This window comes from Bubalus kerabau, chromosome 14 (genome assembly GCF_029407905.1).
Source record: "Bubalus kerabau isolate K-KA32 ecotype Philippines breed swamp buffalo chromosome 14, PCC_UOA_SB_1v2, whole genome shotgun sequence".
NCBI lineage: Eukaryota > Metazoa > Chordata > Mammalia > Artiodactyla > Bovidae > Bubalus > Bubalus kerabau.
The window spans coordinates 26,223,984-26,243,012 of record NC_073637.1 but is presented as its reverse complement, the minus strand read 5'-3'; the positions used below and the strand labels follow the sequence as shown (position 1 = coordinate 26,243,012).

Below are 19,029 nucleotides of genomic sequence, written 5' to 3'. Positions count from 1 at the left end.
TATGGACTGCAGCCCACCAGGCTCCTCTGTCCATGGAATTCTCCAGGCAAGAATTTTGGAGTGGGTTTTCATTTCCTCCTCCAGAGGATCTTCCCAACCCATGGGCTAAACCCAGTTCTCTTGAGTCTCCTGCATTGGCAGGCGGATTCTAACCAGCTGAGCCTCCAGGGAAGACCAGGAAATTCATGATGGACCAAAGAAATTTGGTCCATCAATAAAGGAAGCTTGTTTCTAGGTAGAATTCTGTTCTTTGATGGGATGGGGGTGGGGAAAAGGGATGGCTAAGCCTATGAGGCGGCCCTTGCCAGGATGGATTTGGCTGCAGAGGCTAACAAAGAAGAGCTGCTAGGCTGTCCTGGACAGCCTTGTCCAAGGAGCACGGAAGCTTAGATACAACTCAAGTAATCAGACATAGCAGGAGAATTCCATCATTCTAAATGAAAAAAGCAGGTAACCAAATGGTTTGATGATTCAATAGCAGAAATTATTAGTATAACCTCTACACTCATAGACTAGGAATGAAAAAGGGTATGATTATTTCAAATAGTGCAGAAGAAATATTTGACAAAATATAATATTTGCTTATTATTTTGAAAACACTTACAAAAAACTAGCCATAGAGGGAGATTTATCAACCATATGAAGGCTCTTACTTTTATCCAACTTTCCAGGGGTCTAGACAGAAAAACAGAAAGCACTTTAATACTTACAACAGAGGAAATTTAATGCAGGGAATTTGTTACACAGTGGATGGAATGCCACGTGCAATATAGTGAGGAGACCAGTGAGCAAAAAGCCACTAGTACCCCAATTCTGGGGGTCACACAAAGGAGACAGGCTGAAGTCAAGTGGGAGAACAAAATACAGCTGCACTGGGTCTTAGATGTGGCACGTGGGATCTTTGGTCTTCATTGAGGCGTGCAGGATCTTAAACTGCTGCATGCGAACTCTTAGTTGTGGTATGTGGCATCTAGTTCCCTGACCAGGAATCGAACCTAGGTCTCCTACATCGGGAGCATGGAATCTTAGTGGCTAGACCACCAGGGAAGTCTCTAATTTGTGCCTTAATTTAACTCTTCACCTCACGAAGGACATCTGGGGTGTTTTCAGTTTGGGGCTGATTATAAGTAAAGGGTAGGGAATCTGCCTGCAATGCAGGTGATCCCAGTTTGATCCCTGAATTGGGAAGGTCTTCTGGAGAAGGAAGCAGCTAACCACTCCAATATTCTTGTCTGGAGAATTCTATGGACAGAGGAGCCTGGTGGTGGGCTACAGTCTGTGGGGCCACAGAGTCAGATAGGACTGAGCGACTAACGCTTTCTTTCATCACTTCATGAATACAGTGGCTATGAGCATTTTTATACAGATTTCTGCATGAATGTAAGTTTTCATTTCTCTGGAGTAAATGCCCACAAGTGAAATGCATGGATCACAGGGTTATTCCATGCTTAGTTTTATAAGAAACTGTCAAACTATTTTCCACCGTGGTTGTACCGTTCTGCTTCCCCATAACAACATACGTGATTCAGTCTCTCTGCATCTTTGCCCGCGTTTGGTGTTGTCACGATTCCTTATTTCAGCCACACTGATGAGTGCAAAGAAATATTTCATTGTGGTTTTCATTTCAGCTTCCCTGAATACTAAAGATGTTAAACATCTTTTAATGTTCTTATTTGCCATGGGATGTACTTCTGCGGTTGAGAAAAGAGTTCATTTAAAGAATCTTGAAGCAATAAATTCTGGAATGGGCAAAGAATACAATATACTTAGTTGATTAGGGAGCTAGAAGGATTTAGAAAGAAGCAAGAGAGGGAAAACTTGCTTAAAAATCCAGAGAAAAAGAGAGAGAGAGAGAGAAAAGAGATTCCTAAAATCAAAAACAATCTGAGGTTTTTTTCCTTTAAGTTTCTATATCCAAGGTATGCTTTTAAGTTCTAGTGACCCCCAAAACAGTGACTGATATTATCAAGAATGCGGACTTTCAGTTCAGTACTTCAGTCATGTCTGACTCTTTGCAACCCCATGGACTGTAGCATGCCAGGCTTCCCTGTCCATCACCAACTCTGGGAGATTGCTCAAACTCATGTCCATCGAGTCGGTGATGCCATACAACCATCTCATCCTCTTTTGTCCCCTTCTCCTGCCTTCAGTCTTCCCCAGCATCAGGATCTTTTCTAAGGAGTCAGTTCTTCACATCAGGTTGGATCTCCTTGCAGTCCAAGGGACTCTCAAGAGTCTTCTCCAACACCACAGTTCAAAGGCATCAATTCTTCATGTTCAGCTTTATTTATAGTCCAACTCTCACAACCATACATGACTACTGGAAAAATCATAGCTTTGACTAGATGGACCTTTGTTGGCAAAGTATTGTCTCTGCTTTTTAATATGCTGTCTAGGTTAGTCATAGCTTTTCTTCCAAGGAGCAAGTGTCTTTTAACTTCATGACTGTAGTCACCATCTGCAGTGATTTTGGAGCTCAAGAAAATAAAGTCTGTCACTGTTTCCATTGCTTCCCCATCTATTGGCCATGAAGTGATGAGACTGGATGCCATGATTTTCATTTTGTGAATGGTGAGTTTTAAGCCAGCTTTTTCACTCTCCTCTTTCATTTTCATCAAGAGGCTCTTTAGTTCTCCTTTGCTTTCTGCCATAAGGGTGGTGTCATCTGCATATCTGAGGATATTTCTCCCAGCAGTCTTGATTCCAGCTTGTGCTTCATCCAGCCTAGCATTTCTCATGATGTACTCTGCATATAAGTTAAATAAGCAGGGTGACAATATACAGCCTTGATGTACTCCTTTCCCTATTTGGAACCAGTCTGTTGCTCCATGTCTTGTTCTAACTATTGCTTCTTGACCTGCATACAGATTTCTCAGGAGGCAGGTAAGGTGGTCTGGTATTCCCATCTCTTTAAGAATTTTCCACAGTTTGTTGTGATCCACACAGTCAAAGTCTTTGTCATAATTAATAAAGCAGAAGTAGATGTTTTTCTGGTATTCTCTTGCTTTTTTGATAATACAGCGGATGTTGGCAATTTGATCTCTGGTTCCTCTGCCTTTTCTAAATCCAGCTTAAACATCTGGAATTTCACAGTTCATGTACTGTTGAAGCCTGGCTTGGAGAATTTTGAGCATTACTTTGCTAGTGTGTGAGATGAGTGCAATTGTGCAGTAGTTTGAACATTCTTTGGCATTGCCCTTCTTTGGGATTGGGATGAAAACTGATGTTTTCCAATCCTGTGGCCACTACTGAGTTTTCCAAATTTGCTGGCATATTGAGTGCAGCACTTTCACAGCATCATCTTTCAGGATTTGCAATAGCTCAACTGGAATTCCATCACCTCCACTAGCTTTGTTCATAGTGATGCTTCCTAAGGCCCACTTGACTTCGCATTCCAGGATGTGTGGCTCTAGGTGAGTGATCACACCATTATGCAGTTCTTACCTCTCCATCAATTTTAGGTCCTGAACCTCTGCTTTCTGTCCCCTGGAGCAGCAGGAATTGTTTCTTACTGAAAATCTAACTTGTCATACTCTGTCCCTTTTTTCTTATTCAATTGAAATTTTTACAGATAGCAAGTCTTAAATTGGGACCTTGAGGGTCCAATTTGTCATATAGGTTGTATTATCTATGCATTATTTTCAGGGGGAAGGTGAGCAATCAAACTTTTAAAAAATTATAATGTATTAAAAAAAAAACAACTGTGGATTTCTTTTAGTTATCTCCTTCCTGGCTTTTCTTAAAAATTCAAAACCTGTAACATTGCATCTGGCTTTTGGTCTTGAGTTACTGGTGTCTGTTTCTGTTTGCTACAATCTCCATCTCTCTCTATTACCCTCCAACCCAGAGTTGAAACACGGGAAATACAAACCAGTATGTCCACAGATAAACTGAGGCATATTTATAAAATTAAGAGTTTATTTGAGCAAAAATTGATTCGAGTTAGGCAGCATACAATTTAGCAAATGAAAGGGGCTCTGAGGAGCTGAACAGAAGACTATTGGTAGAAGTAGTGGAAACGAGGAAATTATACCAGGCTAAAAAGCAGATTGGTTATTGCAAAGTTATTTTCCTTTAGGGGAAGACAGGGTCTCTCAGGCAGATGACCTAACTGATCAGGTGATTCCTGATTAAGTGGTTGAAGATTCCATTTCTGGAAAAACTGCAAGTATATAATTAACTAAGTCTCAATTTGGTTATGTGGGGCTTGGTTGGCATAAGCAACTCTACCTGGGGCTTATTGTCTTGCTTTTAACCAGTAGGACTCAGTAGAATGTCCCAACTTAAAAATCTCTCCTGCTTTATTCTTTTGTTTATTTGCTTGGCTCCTACACTTTTGGCATTTGGTTTGTCCACCCTGCAGAGTATACACTTTCAAATGATAGCCTAGTAAGTGACTAAAGAAGGAGAAGAAGGTTAAAGTAGCTAGCAATGTATTTCAGAGTCTTGTCATTGGCTTTTCCTATAAACTAAACCAGTGATTCTCAGCTTTGATTTATACCCTGGAATCATTTGTAAGTTTTCAAAGAAACCCCATGTTACATTCTTCCTCACGCCCCTTTTACTGGCTTCTTAGTGCACCGTAAACCCAAATTCCAAGTTGTTTTACCTTCCCCTGCACAGTGTCACGGCTCTACCCTCAGCTTCTGTTCTTCTCTTCCCTCTTCATCCTCATCACTGACCCCACTTTCACCTCATTCAAAACCTCACCTCTTCTCACCCTTCAGAATGTAGACTCTTCAGGGACTCTCTATTTAAACAGCCCTCCTCCTGGAATTTTGCAATTCTGTTGGATGTTGACTTCTGTATCCTTAAGCTCATGATGCAAAACAAACCACTTCAAAGTCAGCAGCTGAAAACTATCACCTATCTTTCACTCTGTGTGAAAAATAGGATGGTCCTCTGATTTTGACCACCATGCCTCATCTTCTTGGGGCTCTCCTATCAGCTGGAGCCTGGAGGGTCCAAGATGGCCTCACCGGGGTGTCTGACGGCTGGCAGGCTGATGGAGCGGCATACTGGTTCTCCCATGTGGCCTTGCAGCCTCCTTCAGGCTGGCTCAGGCTTGTTTACATGGTAGTCACAGCACTTCAACCACAGCCAGAGAGCAAACCTCAGTGCACAAGTGATTTTCCAGCCTCAGCTGGTGTCACATTGGCAAAATGCCATCGTCCAGAATGAATCTCATAGTAAATGAAATAATCGAATGACAAATAAATGAAACATAATAATTTCTAAAGAAAAATACAACTTATAAAAATTGACTTCACAAGAGATATAGAGTCTAAACAAACTAATTACAATAGAATAAAAAAATTAGTTAGAGTTCTCCCTTCCAAACTGGTCTGCATAGCATATAGGGTCTGTCTTTGTTGCTGTTCAGTCGCTAAGTCATGTCCGACTCTTTGCGCTGGACTGTAGCCCGCCAGATTTCTCTGTCCCTGAGATATTCCAGGCAAGAACACTAGAGTGGGTTACCATTTCCTTTTCCAGGGAGGGTCTATCAACTCTACTGTTAAGAACAAGATAGTTTCAGTTCTACTCAAACTAGAGTAGAACTAGGAAATTTCCAGATTCTTTCTGTGCAGTGGGTTTAACATTGTTCCCTATGCTTGACAATGATTGCAATACAAAGAAAATTACAGGCAATTTCACGTATTAGTATTGATGTAAAAATTTTAAATAAATTATTAGCAAATACATCTAATAGTAATTAAAATTAAGAAACTATGACCAAATACTTTTTATTTCAGAAATACAAGGATAGATCAATATTAGGCAATCCATTGGTATAATCCATCATTTTAATTGAGTTTTGGAGAAAAATAATATGATTGTCTCTATAGACACAGAAAATACATTTGGAAAAATTCACCCACTCATGTGAGAAAGACTAAATGAAGTAGGAGGTGATGAATACATCCTTAAAGATTCTTATATCCATTCTGTGTGTGTGTGTGTGTGTGTGTGAGTTCCAAAGCCTTCATCTTACTTAATGGAGAAACTCTAAGGGCTTTCTTATTAAATATGGGGGAAAATTCTCCTTATATTTAACATTATGTTAGAAGAATCACTCAATACAATTAGATAAAAATAGAGCAGTTACAGGCATAAGGATTGGAAAGAAAAAGGTGAAACTGTCTGCACTTGTAGATGATGTGATTATATATTTAGAACACTTCAAGGAGTAAAAAGAAAGTTATATTAAATAATAAATTTATTTAAAATTTTTGTAATGTAGCAGGTTACCAAAAGCTTCTTATATTCAAACACAAACCTGTTGTAGAATGTGACATCTGTGTCTATGACAGCAAAACATAAAAAATATTGTAATGCTAACTTTAAATGTAATTTCAAAACTGTTTATGAGGAAAATGTATAACACCTGGAATGACACAATTCAAATATTTATTTTCCTTGTTTTACCCATATTTTTATAAAATATAAAGTAGTGTCAGAAAGCAAAATATATATCTGTTTTTAACCTGTACACATTTGTATTTTTTAATCCACAATTTAAAAGTAAAAGGTATTCATTTTCCCAGACACAGTTCTAAACAGAAAGAATAAATGAACAAGCATGACTTGATTAAGTCAGAGCCCAATCATGGGATAAGTACAGGTTTGTTCAGAGAGAGAATTTGAAAGTGATTCAAGTAAAATGTTAGGTGACAAGCAGGAGCCGGATGAGGCAAAGTGTGAGATGTTAATTGATGCCTTGAAGCTTAGCTTTGCAGCCAAGGCAAGTGTTAGCGGGAAAACCTGAACAAGAGCAAGTTCAACTCAAAACCAGAGATGAAGACTTAATTCATATTAAAATAAAGAGGCTTGGCTTTCCCACACCCTTTCCAGAAACGTCTGTGCTCGTGTTGTAATCCAATTTTTCTAAAGTTCTCCTAAAGCTCTGTGACATAATAAACAGAAGCCAGAGCTGGACCTTAGGAATTCAAAGTCTAGCTTCCCTGTCATATGGGAAACTACCCAACAGGCTTGGTTCCATCTGTTTTGACAACAGCTTAGGTTCATTATTTCTCATTAATGCTTCTTTATAGAGCATCTTCTCCTTTATTGCTCTGAATATGATTATCATCACTTTGTTAGTTCACTCACTGATCATGCAGCTAATTCTGGATTCTGTAGAGTTAGATATTTGTATGCTCAAATTGTGTAGCAGTCCATGGGGTTGCAACAAGTCAGCCATGACTGAGCGACTGAACTGGCTAATTGCACAAATTGTAGGAGTGTTTAAAACACACACACATGCAAGCATACAAACACAGAAACACACACAAAGCTTGCTTCATAAGGTAGAACTGCTTCCATACCAGTACAGGATTTATTATACGTAACATGACAATGGGCTTCCCAGGTGGCTCAGTGGTAAAGAATCTGCCTTCCAATGTAGGAGACACAAGAGATGCAGATTTGAGCTGGGTTGGGAAGATCCCGTGGAGTAGGAAATGGCAACCCACTCCAGTATTTCTGCCTGGAAAATTCCATGGACAGAGGAGCCTGGCGGGGTACAGTCTGTTGGGTCGCAGAGTCGAACATGACTGAGCAACTGAGAACATATGCAATATGACAGTAAATGAGATTTTTTGCTTTAATGTAATCCTATGCTTATAAATTTGCTGTGTTCCAAATGATTGTCAGATTTTGTTTTTGTTTTTTTACTTTTAAACACACACTTTTAAAGCCACAGTGGGTAGGTTCCTAGACAAGCAACCAGAAGGTCATATATTGAATGCTGGACCTGAAAGTTTTAGTTGCATCAATTGTGTCCGACTCTTTGCAACCCCATGGACTATAGCCCTCCAGGCTCCTCTGTCCATGGGATTCTCCAGGTAAGAATACTGGAGTGGGTTGCTATTCCCTTCTCCAAGCAATCTTCCCAACTCAGGGATCGAACCTGGGTCTCCTGTACTACAGGCAGGTTCTTTACCATCTGAGCTACCAGGACCTGAAAACCAATAAAAACCATCTAGTGCTCTTTCCTTACTTATTAAAAAAGAGAACGAGGCCTATACCATATAATGAGATATCAGAGCCACACAACAATAAGTGGTCCAGGTGGGTCTGGAGCCTGGGGTCCTGACCCCTAGTGTACAAGAGTTTTTCTGTGATCACTATTTCACAGCGTGTTCTCAACTCATGCATTGGTTACAAGCTGTTTTCAAATCCCAGCAAAAGTGGGGTTTTATCAGGAGCCTGAATCTCTCTGGTAGCCTAGGCTCCCTGAGACCGGAGACTAGCCTTGAAATTCCTGTGACTGAATGCAAGGCAAGTTGGCGCCTCTCTCCCTTTGGGTGGCAGAGGTTTCCATGGGCCCTGGTCTCTGTAGTCATTAGAGAAACCTTGTGAGCAGAGGGTTCATGGCCTTTCGGTTGCTTTATCAGCCACATGTGGCCCTTTTGGTGGTGGTGGCACAAGCCATTTTATAGTGAAAAATACTTGGGATAAAATGAATAACAAACACATTAAAGATTCTTTTTGAAGGCTTGTGCTTGAACAAAGGTGGCTTCTTTGGAGCAAGAAGTGTTCATGTATTCAGATTGTGAAGGAGGCTATGGAGGAGATATGTGAGGACTTGCAAGGAAGGATTTGAAAAGCCAGGCGCTTGTCCTTTTCCTGGGTGAGCAAGTCCAGCTGTGTGATCCTAAGCCCATCAGACTCCAGGGGGATTACATTTGGCCTCATAGGGCAAAGGGAGACAGTTGGTAGACATGTTCACACAGAATACATCTAAGTTCACAGCCCCATTTGGCAGATAAGATATGTGTTATCATCTCAGCTCTATGGATAAGGATGTGGGGAGCTCCAAGGAATTTGAGCTAAAAGTATTAATCAAATAGTTGTTTGGCTGTGAGGACAAAGGTCTGGACACGACAAAGTGCTTTCCCTCCTGTGTGTCCACGGGCAGCAGGCAAGAAAGGGGCAGATCCAGGACTGGAATCAACATTTCCTTACTCTGAACAGCAGCTCTGAACTCTACAGTATGTTATTTCAGCTGCAAGGCAAGTGCCATGTGTGATAAATGCTGCTGACAATGGAATCTTTCATCTTCCTGGGGCAGGTAAAAACTGACAATCCTGAACCTTACATCATGGGCTTCTGGTCTGGCTGAGCTGAGACCAGGATGTTATCCATAGGGATGTCTTCATCCTCCTCCTCTACCTTACCTCCTCCTCCCCCGACCCAGTGTCTTCTGGGATCTACTGATGCCCACGTGGGAACTTGTGCAACTGGAAAGGGTGGAGGGTTTTAGTTGAGTGGTAGAAGATGAAGGAGATACGATGGCAACTCTTCCTCTTTAAATTCTGCAGGTTTTGCTTGAGGTACCAGGATGTTTGAAACTAATTTTCCTGAGAAATATGGAACGAGGCACAGACAAGGAGTCAGCAGAACTATCCAGAAGACACTTTGTTTGATGTGAAAGGACTGTCATCGAGTGGAAAAGAGAATTTCCCTTAGTTTTGCCCTGGACCTGTGCCTCTAGCATGTTGACGCCTAAATGTTTTAGGGACACTCAGGGATGCTTTTTTGGGATGAACGGTGGCATTTTCAGTATGTGATGTGATGGTGACGAAGCTTTTCCAAGTGGCAAGTGTGGTCAGAAGGAAGGGGACGATAGGGAAGATGATGCTAATTGGTTTGTGGCACTGGCAGGAACCTGTCTGGGCTCTGTAAGAAATAAATGGAGACTATTTCTGGAGGGAGAAGAAAGTCATGAGGTCTTGTTATTGTGGGGCTCAGATTCTTAGAGCCAGTAGGCATTAGGATTACCTGCCTTTAATAACATACAGGAGTTCCCAGGTGGTGCTAGTGGCGGAGACCTGCCTGCCAGTGCAGGATACACGAGAGACATGGGTTCAACCCCTGGGTCAGGAAGATCCCCTGGAGGAGGGCATGGCAACCCACTCCAGTATTCTTGCCTGGATAACCCTATAGACAGAAGAGCCAGGTGGGCTATGGTCCATGGGGTTGCAAAGAGCTGGACACGACTGAGCGACTAAGCATGCATGCACAGTGATATGTAGATTGTCTTCTGGAAAAAACAAAACAAAACAAAACAAAAAAACAGCCAAATCGAGCCTGTTTTAATTTTTAGACTACTACCCCAACCCAGTCTCTGCAGGAATCTACTGACCTAAGGAAGAGATGCTCCTTTTAAGATAAAAATATTTCCTCTGCTATAAAATAAAATGCTCAGGATAGTTTTAGACAAGCATGCTCTTTCAAAGAAAAAAGAATAGAGGAAACGATTTAAGAGCACTTTCTGAATTAATCCCAGAGCTTGTGCTTGTAAACTGGATAAGGCGCCTGTGGACCAACCCCAGCTGGTTTTGAAAACCCAGAAGTGTATTAGGAGCATACTCTCCCAGGGCTTGAGAGATGAAGAGGATGGCAGGTTTCCTTTTGTACTTAGTGTGGGCCATTCAGTGTGGCCGGGGCATTGCACAGCATTTCAGAGTGTGGAAATGGAACATGCAGGCAGATTGATGAGTTCTCTCTGCCTTGGTGCGGATGAATGGCTGGCACATCTCCTAGCCACTGCAGGCATGCAGAGACCCTGCTGGAAAACCGGATGGCGAGGAGGCTGCGCTTTTCTATGACACAAACTGTTCCTTCCTTAACTTACATGTAGATGTCAAATATTTTTACAGTAAACACCTACAACATAAGCCTCATAAATTATTGCACAAGGCCATTGTCGTATCCACTCAAAAAGAGTCGTTTATTTTCTCATACAGGAAGTATGACTTAAAATAGTTTTGCCTCCAGAAATGACGGAATTTTTTCCAAATGGATCTGCCATTTTCCCCCCAATGACTTCACAATATTTTATCTCCCTGCCTAGCCTTTCCTTTGCTCACATGGGGACAAAAATATCCTTAAAATAGCTCCCTGCTTTGTACTGATGGAGATCTTCAAACTTGAATACATACACCCAGCCAAGAGACTTCAGAGTTAGGTTTGCCAGCTGACGTGATTGAACCCAAGCAACATTGTGGAAAAAATGATGAGAAACTGTATTATCTCATGCACGCTTTATTCTATCATTTCAGTTCAATTTTAGAAAATATCTGATTTTTCTTATTTTAATTTCTTTTTTCAGGTGATAAAAGAAACTTATGAAGAGGTACAGAGTTTCAGCTACAAAATAAGTGAGCCCCAGGTATGAAATACAGAGTGTGGGGAAATCAGATGATAATTACATAATATCTTTGGACGGGGACAGATGGTAACTAAATTTACCCTTTTGAAATATTTTGAAATACAGAAGCACTGTGTTGTGTACCAGGAACTAACATAGTGTTATAGGTCAATTATATTTCAAAAATGTTTGCAGAGCAAGGATTCAAGCACATGTCTGCAGGAACACAGTGTTTAAACTTTTCACGAGGCCACTCAGCTCTCTGTTTTATGGCGTGTATACGTGAGCCACCGCTGCAGAAGGCACTTTGCATGCAGTGTCTGATTTCACCTTCAGAATACACCAGCAGGTAAATATCCCTGTCTCCTGTCATAGGTGAAAAAAAAATAGATTTGGAGGGATGAAATTGTGAACTCAGGATCCTTTGATTTGTACCTGTCTCGAGTGGGTTGTTGTCTTGTATCAATGCCATACTTTTCCTCTTAGATTGACTTCATCTCATTACTGATCTGCAACATAGTTTATTTGCTTATGAAATGCAGGCAACCTGGCCTGCTCCTTGTACCTGATATTGTTGTTGAGTCGCTAAGTCGTGTCTGACTCTTTGTGACACCAGGGACTGTAGCCCACCAGGCTCCTCTGTTTATGGGATTTCCCAGGCAAGAACACTAGAGGAGGTAGCCCTTCCCTTCTCCAGGGGATTTTCCCAACCCAGGGATCAGACCCTCCTCTCCTGCACTGAGGGTTGATTGTTTACCACTGAGCCACATGGGAAGCCTATCCTTGTACCTGATACGATGGTTCTATCTGATTAGCGCCAAGTACAGACTAGCATAATGTGGTCCCAGTGATTTCTAATTGAGTGAATTGAGGGTAATGTATGTGAATATGCTTTGTGCACCACGAAGCAGGCTTGCGTATGCTGTTACTCTGCAAGTTAAGACAAAAGGGGAAAGGAGATGAAGTGAGGACTGTATGGACAGGAAAAGAAAACGAAGAGCTAGCAGTGCTTGCCGAGGGATTTTTCTGGTGTGATAGGAGTTAACATTGTTATTGAAGAGTTGTAAAAAGACATTTTAAAAAGAGTCCAGTAAATATGACCACATCGGCAGGAAAAATAAAGCCCAAATCCATTAAGGGGAAATGGTCTGACTTTGGAAATCAATAAAGAGAAAAGGGACCAATCTTTTAACCATAGAGGCACATATTTATTTACTTTTTATTTAGTCTTTTTTTATTTTCCCATTATTGATTCTCAAAGACCAAAACACTAGTCTAGACTTCCTCACTTTTCCCACATTTGTCCCAAGACATTTCCTTAATCCCATGCTTGCTGACCCTCCACTCAGCTTGTATTCCTGTAGATGTTACTTAGTTATATTCAAGCCTTTGTACCTTTCTTTCCCCACCTCCAAGGACTTCCAGAAAGTTCCATTAAATTCAATCTTTCTTTTGCCAGTTTGTTTGCAAATTGCAATCAAATATAAGGTCACTTCTAAAATGCAATTTCACTTAATTTAGCTGTTGCCTCATTGTTTCAGAAGTAGCTGTTTAAGTTTCAGTGACTGATCTCTGAGCTGAACCGACCTCCATCAGCTCTCTTATGCAGCCGGCAGTGTAGATGATAAATCACAGCACTGCATCCTGGCAGCCTTGAGACAAGGACAGGAAAGTGCTGAAAGTGAAAGTGGAGTCGCTCAGTTGTGTCCGACTCTTTTCAACCCCGTGGACTGTAGCCTACCAGGCTCCTCTGTCTATGGGATTTTCCAGGCAAGACTATTGGAGTGGGCTGCCATTTCCTTCTCCAGAGGGTCTTCCCAACCCAGGGACTGAACCTGGGTCTCCTGCATTGCAGACAGGAGCTTTACCATCGGAGCCACATGGAAAGTGCTGCTGCTGCTGCTGCTAAGTTGCTTCAGTCATGTCCGACTCTGTGCGACCCCATAGACGGACGGCAGCCCACCAGGCTCCCGCGTCTCTGGGATTCTCCAGGCAAGAACACTGGAGTGGGTTGCCATTGCCTTCTCCAATGCATGAAAGTGAAAAGTCAAAGTGAAGTCGCTCAGTTGTGTCCGACTCTTAGCGGCCCCATGGACTGCAGCCTACCAGGCGCCTCCGTCCATGGGATTCTCCAGGCAGGTGTACTGGAGTGGGGTGCCATTGCCTTCTCTGAAGGAAAGTGCTAGGTCTGGTTTATTGCAGGCTCCTCCTCCTGTGCTGTCCCTGAGTCGCAGATGAGGGGAAGTGGAGGAAGCGACAAAAGTGGTAGTGGCTGCAGAGCAGAGAAAATCGAAGACTTAATCCCCCACAGCTTAGTCCCCAGGTCCAGAACACCCACCAAGACTGTTGAAGGTGAAGTCTAGCCACTCATGTACTTTGTTTCAAATCTGTGCATTTTAAGATTAATCATCTTCCCCCAAAACTCTCTCCCTTCTTTTACTGTAGGAAGAAATAATATTTTGATATGCAAAAGATTTCTTTTCTTTTTTATTTTGCCTTCTCCATGGAATGAAGACGTAAATTCTATCAGAACCCCATAAAGTGGCTGAGTTTTACCATTAACCATCAGGGAAATGCAAGCTATAATTCACTGCCACTAGGCACCAACCACATGGTGGTATTATAACCCATGGTGTATAAACTGACACAACCACTTTGGAAAACCATTTGGCAGTATTTATAAAAAGATGAACATATCACATCTTGTGTATGTGTGTGTTCGTTGCTCAGTTGTGTCTGACTCTTTGTAACCCCCATGAGCCTGCCATGCTCTTCTATCCATGGAACTCTTCAGACAAGAACACTGGAGTGGGCAGCCATTCCTTTCTTCAGGGGATCTTCCTGACCCAGGGATCACATCCAGGTCTTGTGCACCCTAGGCAGATTCTTTACCATCTGAGCCACCAGGGCAGCCTGTACCACTTCTTATAACATAGCAATTTCACTCCTAGATAATTCAGATACTTATGTATATTTGTGAATCTAGCACATGTATAGGAATTTCCATAGCAGCATCATTTGTAATAAACCCAGACTGAAACATCCTAAATGCCCATAGTAACAGGATGGCTAAATTAATTGTGCTATATTCTTACAATGGACTAGAGCAAGGAGAATAAATGAACACGTACAACAAAATGATTTTCATATACATAGGGTTAGGCTTAAAGAACCAAACCCATAGAAGTATACAAGACAAAATACCATTTTTTTTTTCATTGCAGGCTAAACTTATATTTGATGATAGAAGTAAGAATGGTGGTTATCCTTGCTGGGAAGGAGTGAATAGAAGCAGACTTGAGGGATTTACTAGGAAGCTAGTAATGTTTTCTTTCTTAATCTGGTGTTTGTTACAGGGTGAGTTCACTTTGTGAAAATTTATCAGACTCTTCACTTGGAATATGTGCACTTTTCTGTTGTATGATGCACTCAGGATAAAATCAAGAAATGGACTGGGTTTCAGAGATTCTTATGTATGAGAGAGCTTCTAGTGTTTTCCTAAAGGCTTTTTCCATGGCTTTTTGTCTACTCCACCTTAGAGGAATTCTGAGAGATATTAAATGCAGAAAGCACATTTTATTTTAAAAGGAAAAGAGATTGAGACTACTGGCAGTAAGGGTTTCTGTGGAACACAAAGCGTAGCAACCAGTTTGGACAGGAGCCTCTGGAAGCTCTGAATTTAAGGAAACACTGACTTTTTGCTCCTCAAAGCCAACTTAAAGGATGAGGAAAGTTGACGCTGGCAGTCTGAGCTCAGCATGTAACAACTGCTACCACCTCCACCAAGAGCGTGCTGGCTGGATTCACTCCATCCTCCAAACAGGTGGGTGGCTCTGCTGGCATTACCCTATTCCTACCTGGATGGTTTGGCAGATACTGTCCATGCCAGTTTCTGCTGATCTTTCCAGACCAAGTATTTCAACAATGAACACACTTTGGGTAGCTTTACCATGAGAAAAGAGAAAAGTGAGAAAGCTGGCTTAAAACTCAACATTCAAAAAACTAAGATCATTGCATCCAGACCCATCACTTCATGGCAAATAGAAGGGGAAAAAGTGGAAGCAGTGACAGGTTTTACTTTCTTGTGCTCCAAAATTACTGGAGATTGTGACTGCAGCCATGAAATTGACACTTGCTTCTTGGAAGGAAAGCTATGATAAACCTAGATAGCAAATTAAAAAGCAGAGACATCACTTTGCAGACAATAATCCGTATAGTCGAAGCTATGGTTTTTCCAGTAGTCATGTACAGATATGAGAACTGGACCATAAAGAAGGCTGAGTGCCAAAGAATTGATGCCTTTGAATTGTGGTGCTGGAGAAGACTCTTGAGAGTCCCTTGGATTGCAAGGAGATCAAAACAGTCAATCCTAAATGAAACAAACCCTGAATGTTCATTGGAAGGACTGATGCTGAAGCTGAAGCTCCAATACTTTGGCCACCTGATGCGAAAAGCCAACTCACTGGAAAAGACTCTGATGATGGAAAAGATTGAGGGCAGGAGGAGAAGGGGGTGGCAGAGGTTGAGATGGTTAGATAGCATCACCAACTCAATACACATGAATTTGAGCAAACTCCAGGAGATAGTGAAAGACCAGGAAGCTTGGCATGCTGCAGTTCACGGGGTCACAAAGAGTCGGACATGATTTAGTGACTGAACAATGACAACAACAACCACGGTTCACTCATTAACAGCATGTATATCATTTAGTCTTACTCTGACAACCTAAACCAAAATAATCCCACAATTGCAGTAGTATTTCTCTCTCATTCACATGACCTGTCTGCAAATACAGGTTTATTGTCATGGCTTAATCCTAACCTCTTCTCATTCTGGGATGAAATCCTCTAAGATTTGCTTTCTTACTTGCTTATATCATTTTAGGTCATATTTCCTTGGCCAAAGCACGTCACATAACCACACTCATTTCTGGTACTGGTTTTGTATTTGTCTGCTTTATACTAAGCTGCAGTAAGAAGTAACTCCTGAATCTTGCTCACATTACACAGGAGTTGTCTTGAGTTGGAAGCCATGCCTCTTCTCCACGTGTCTCCTCACTTCGGGATACGAGTTGAGCAAGAAACCATGTTCATGGCAGAGAGAAGAGAACAAGATAGCTAGGAGAAACTCCTGATGCTTCTTGCTGTTTTCTTGTTCAGTCATGTCCAACTCTTTGCGACCCATTGGATTGCAGCCTGCTCTGTCCATGTGATTTCCCAGGCAATAATACTGGACTGGGTTGCCATTTTCTCTTCAAGGGGATATTCCTGACTCAGGGATTGAACCTGCATGACCGAAGTGTATATTATGGACAACCCCAAGAGCCGTGGGAAAATGTTTTTGCCTTTCACATGGAGGAAGCATTGCCAACTACATGACAAGAGGTGAAGATACAATCCTCTCATAGACAATAGAGACAGTGAGTGAGTGGGATCAAAAATTAGTTGGAAATGATTTAACTTGAAAAGAGCAGACTATCTAACTGTCCATTGAACTGATTGATAAGAAGTTATTTTTCTCATATAAAAGGAAGTCTAGAGGCAAATGGTTGCTAGAGTTAGATTTTAGTGTTAGATTTCTCACCAATATCATAAGGACTCAAATTCTTTTTTTTTAAATCTTTTTGTTAGACAATCCTTAATGTGTTAGTCATTCATATTTTTACACATTGTTTTTAATGGCATTGAGACTGCAGAGTTCCAAGAATTACATGCATCTTGAAGAGACGGAAAAAAGAAAATGGATGGAAGAGTCACATGGATACCTTCTATCAAGAATCCAAGCACTTTTCCAGAAGCCCCTTCCTTCATCCCAGCAAAGACATTGGCTTTCATCTTATTTTGTAGCACTTGGCTGCCATGAGTTGTAAGGGAGGCTGGAAAGTATTTATTTTCCACAAACTCTAATGAAGACAGGCCAAGGAGAGTGGGGCTTGAGTATCAGTTGACTTGGCCAATCAATATCGCTTCCCCAGAAAATCACTGGAAAAGCTGGATATTTGAATCTGAGCATTTGTCTTTGTTTATAACTGTTTATAACAAAAAATTTTACATCTTTTATTGGCCTAGTTGGTTAGGTTTTCATCTGTTATGCACATAATTTCTTCAATAATGCTATTAAATCTCTCAAACAATCTAGTCTCAGAGTTTATATGGATATACCTTGCTATTAAGTATATTATTGTTTTCCTAGGTAACTCACATCTTCCCTAAGAGAGAAAAATGAATCACAGTGATGAAATCACATAGAAGAGTAGACTTTAGGAGGGAAAAAACCTTTTATTTTCATTTGACTTGCCTATATTTCTAAATGCTTCATAATTCCTTTATGTTACTAAAACAGAAAATAATTGTGTTGCCTAATGTGTTACTTAGAAATTAGGACTTACTTCCAAGGGTAGAAACACATTCTTGTTTCCTGAGAGGAATGTGTTATTAACGTCTCTCTCTGTTAAAATTGTGAACTGCGAGGAGTCTGACTGATTTGTGATAGTGTAATATTTTAGAAGAGCCTCATGAATAGAAGATATTTTTGTAGCACAAGCTTAGTTTCTCTTTCCTCTGTGTGTGTGTGTGTGTGTGTGCGTGTGTGTGTGTGTTAGTCACTCAGTCTGGTCCAACTCTTTGCGACTCCATGGCCTGTAACCTGCTAGGCTCTTCTGTCCACGGAATTCTCTGGGCAAGAATACTGGGGTGGGTTGCCATTCCCTTCTCCAGGGGATCTTCCTGACCCAGGGATCGAACCCAAGTGTCCCACATTTCAGGAAGATTCTTTACCATCTGAAACACCTATGAATTCCACTATGGGTTCTGGAAACAGTGACAGAGTTTATTTTCTTGGGCTCCAAAATCACTGCAGATTATGACTGAAGCAATAATATTAAAAGATGCTTGCTCCTTGGAAGAAAAGTTATGACAAATCTAGGCAGCTTATTAAAAACCAGAGACATGACTTTGCCAACAATGGTCCATATAGTCAAAGCTATGGTTTTTCCAGTAGTCGTGTATGGATGTAAGAGTTGGACCATAAAGAAAACTGGACACTGAAAAATTGTTGCTTTTGAACTGTGGTATAGAAGACTCTTGAGAGTCCCTTGGACTGCAAGGAGATCAAACCAGTCAATCCTAAAGGAAATCAATCCTGAATATTCATTGGAAGGACTGATGCTGAAGCTGAAACTCCAATACTTTGTCCACCTGATGTGAAGAACTGACTCATTTGAAAAGACCCTGATGCTGGGAAAGATTGAAGGCAGGAGGAGAAGGTTGGATGGCATCACCATCCAGCATGAGATGGTTGGATGGCATCACCGACTCGATGGACATGAGTTTGAGGAAGCTCTGGTAGATGTTAAAGGACAGGGAAGGCTGGTGTGCTCCAGTCCATAGGGATGCAAAGAGTTGAACACAACTGGGTGATTGAACAACAACAAAATGAGTTCTGGAAGAACTCCCCCCACCTGCTCCTGGCACTGCCTCCTGCTCAAGAAGTCAGGCAGCCTGTGATTGGTTAAGATTGGAAGGGGCTTTACTGAGTTCAGAGGCAGAAGCCACCATCTTCGAACAGCAGTTGAAAAACTTCTACAGCACGTGAATTCAGGACACAGGATTTGGAAGCAGGACCAAGTATCCACGTTCTCTGCTTTATGAGCACGCCCAGGTTAGGTGTACCTGGGCTAATGCAGATGGGACCTGTGGCATCTGGACCAACATCTTTTTTGCACATAGTCTAAATTGCCTGATGTTCACCAAGGCTCTGAATTACATTGAGTCAAGAATTAAGAGTTTTTAAAACTGTAGGCATAAGAAAAACAATTGTCTCTTGGTTATGTACGGTACTTACGAACTACCAGGGTTTTCAGTCCAGGACAGAGG

General features: G+C 41.5%; 1 long non-coding RNA gene across 2 annotated transcripts in view; it reads left to right on the top strand.

Moving 5' to 3' along the window:
• Positions 1-1,172: 1,172 nt before the first annotated feature.
• Positions 1,173-19,029, top strand: part of LOC129627220 (uncharacterized) — a 30,037-nt gene continuing 12,180 nt past the window's right edge. The window contains exons 1-4 of one of the 2 annotated variants that reach the window (XR_008702486.1): positions 1,173-1,380; positions 11,117-11,176; positions 11,351-11,504; positions 16,165-17,320. This is a non-coding gene — a long non-coding RNA (uncharacterized LOC129627220). Of the gene's footprint in view, positions 1,381-11,116; positions 11,177-11,350; positions 11,505-16,164; positions 17,321-19,029 lie in introns of those variants that run through there. The other variant, XR_008702485.1, reaches the window with a different exon arrangement.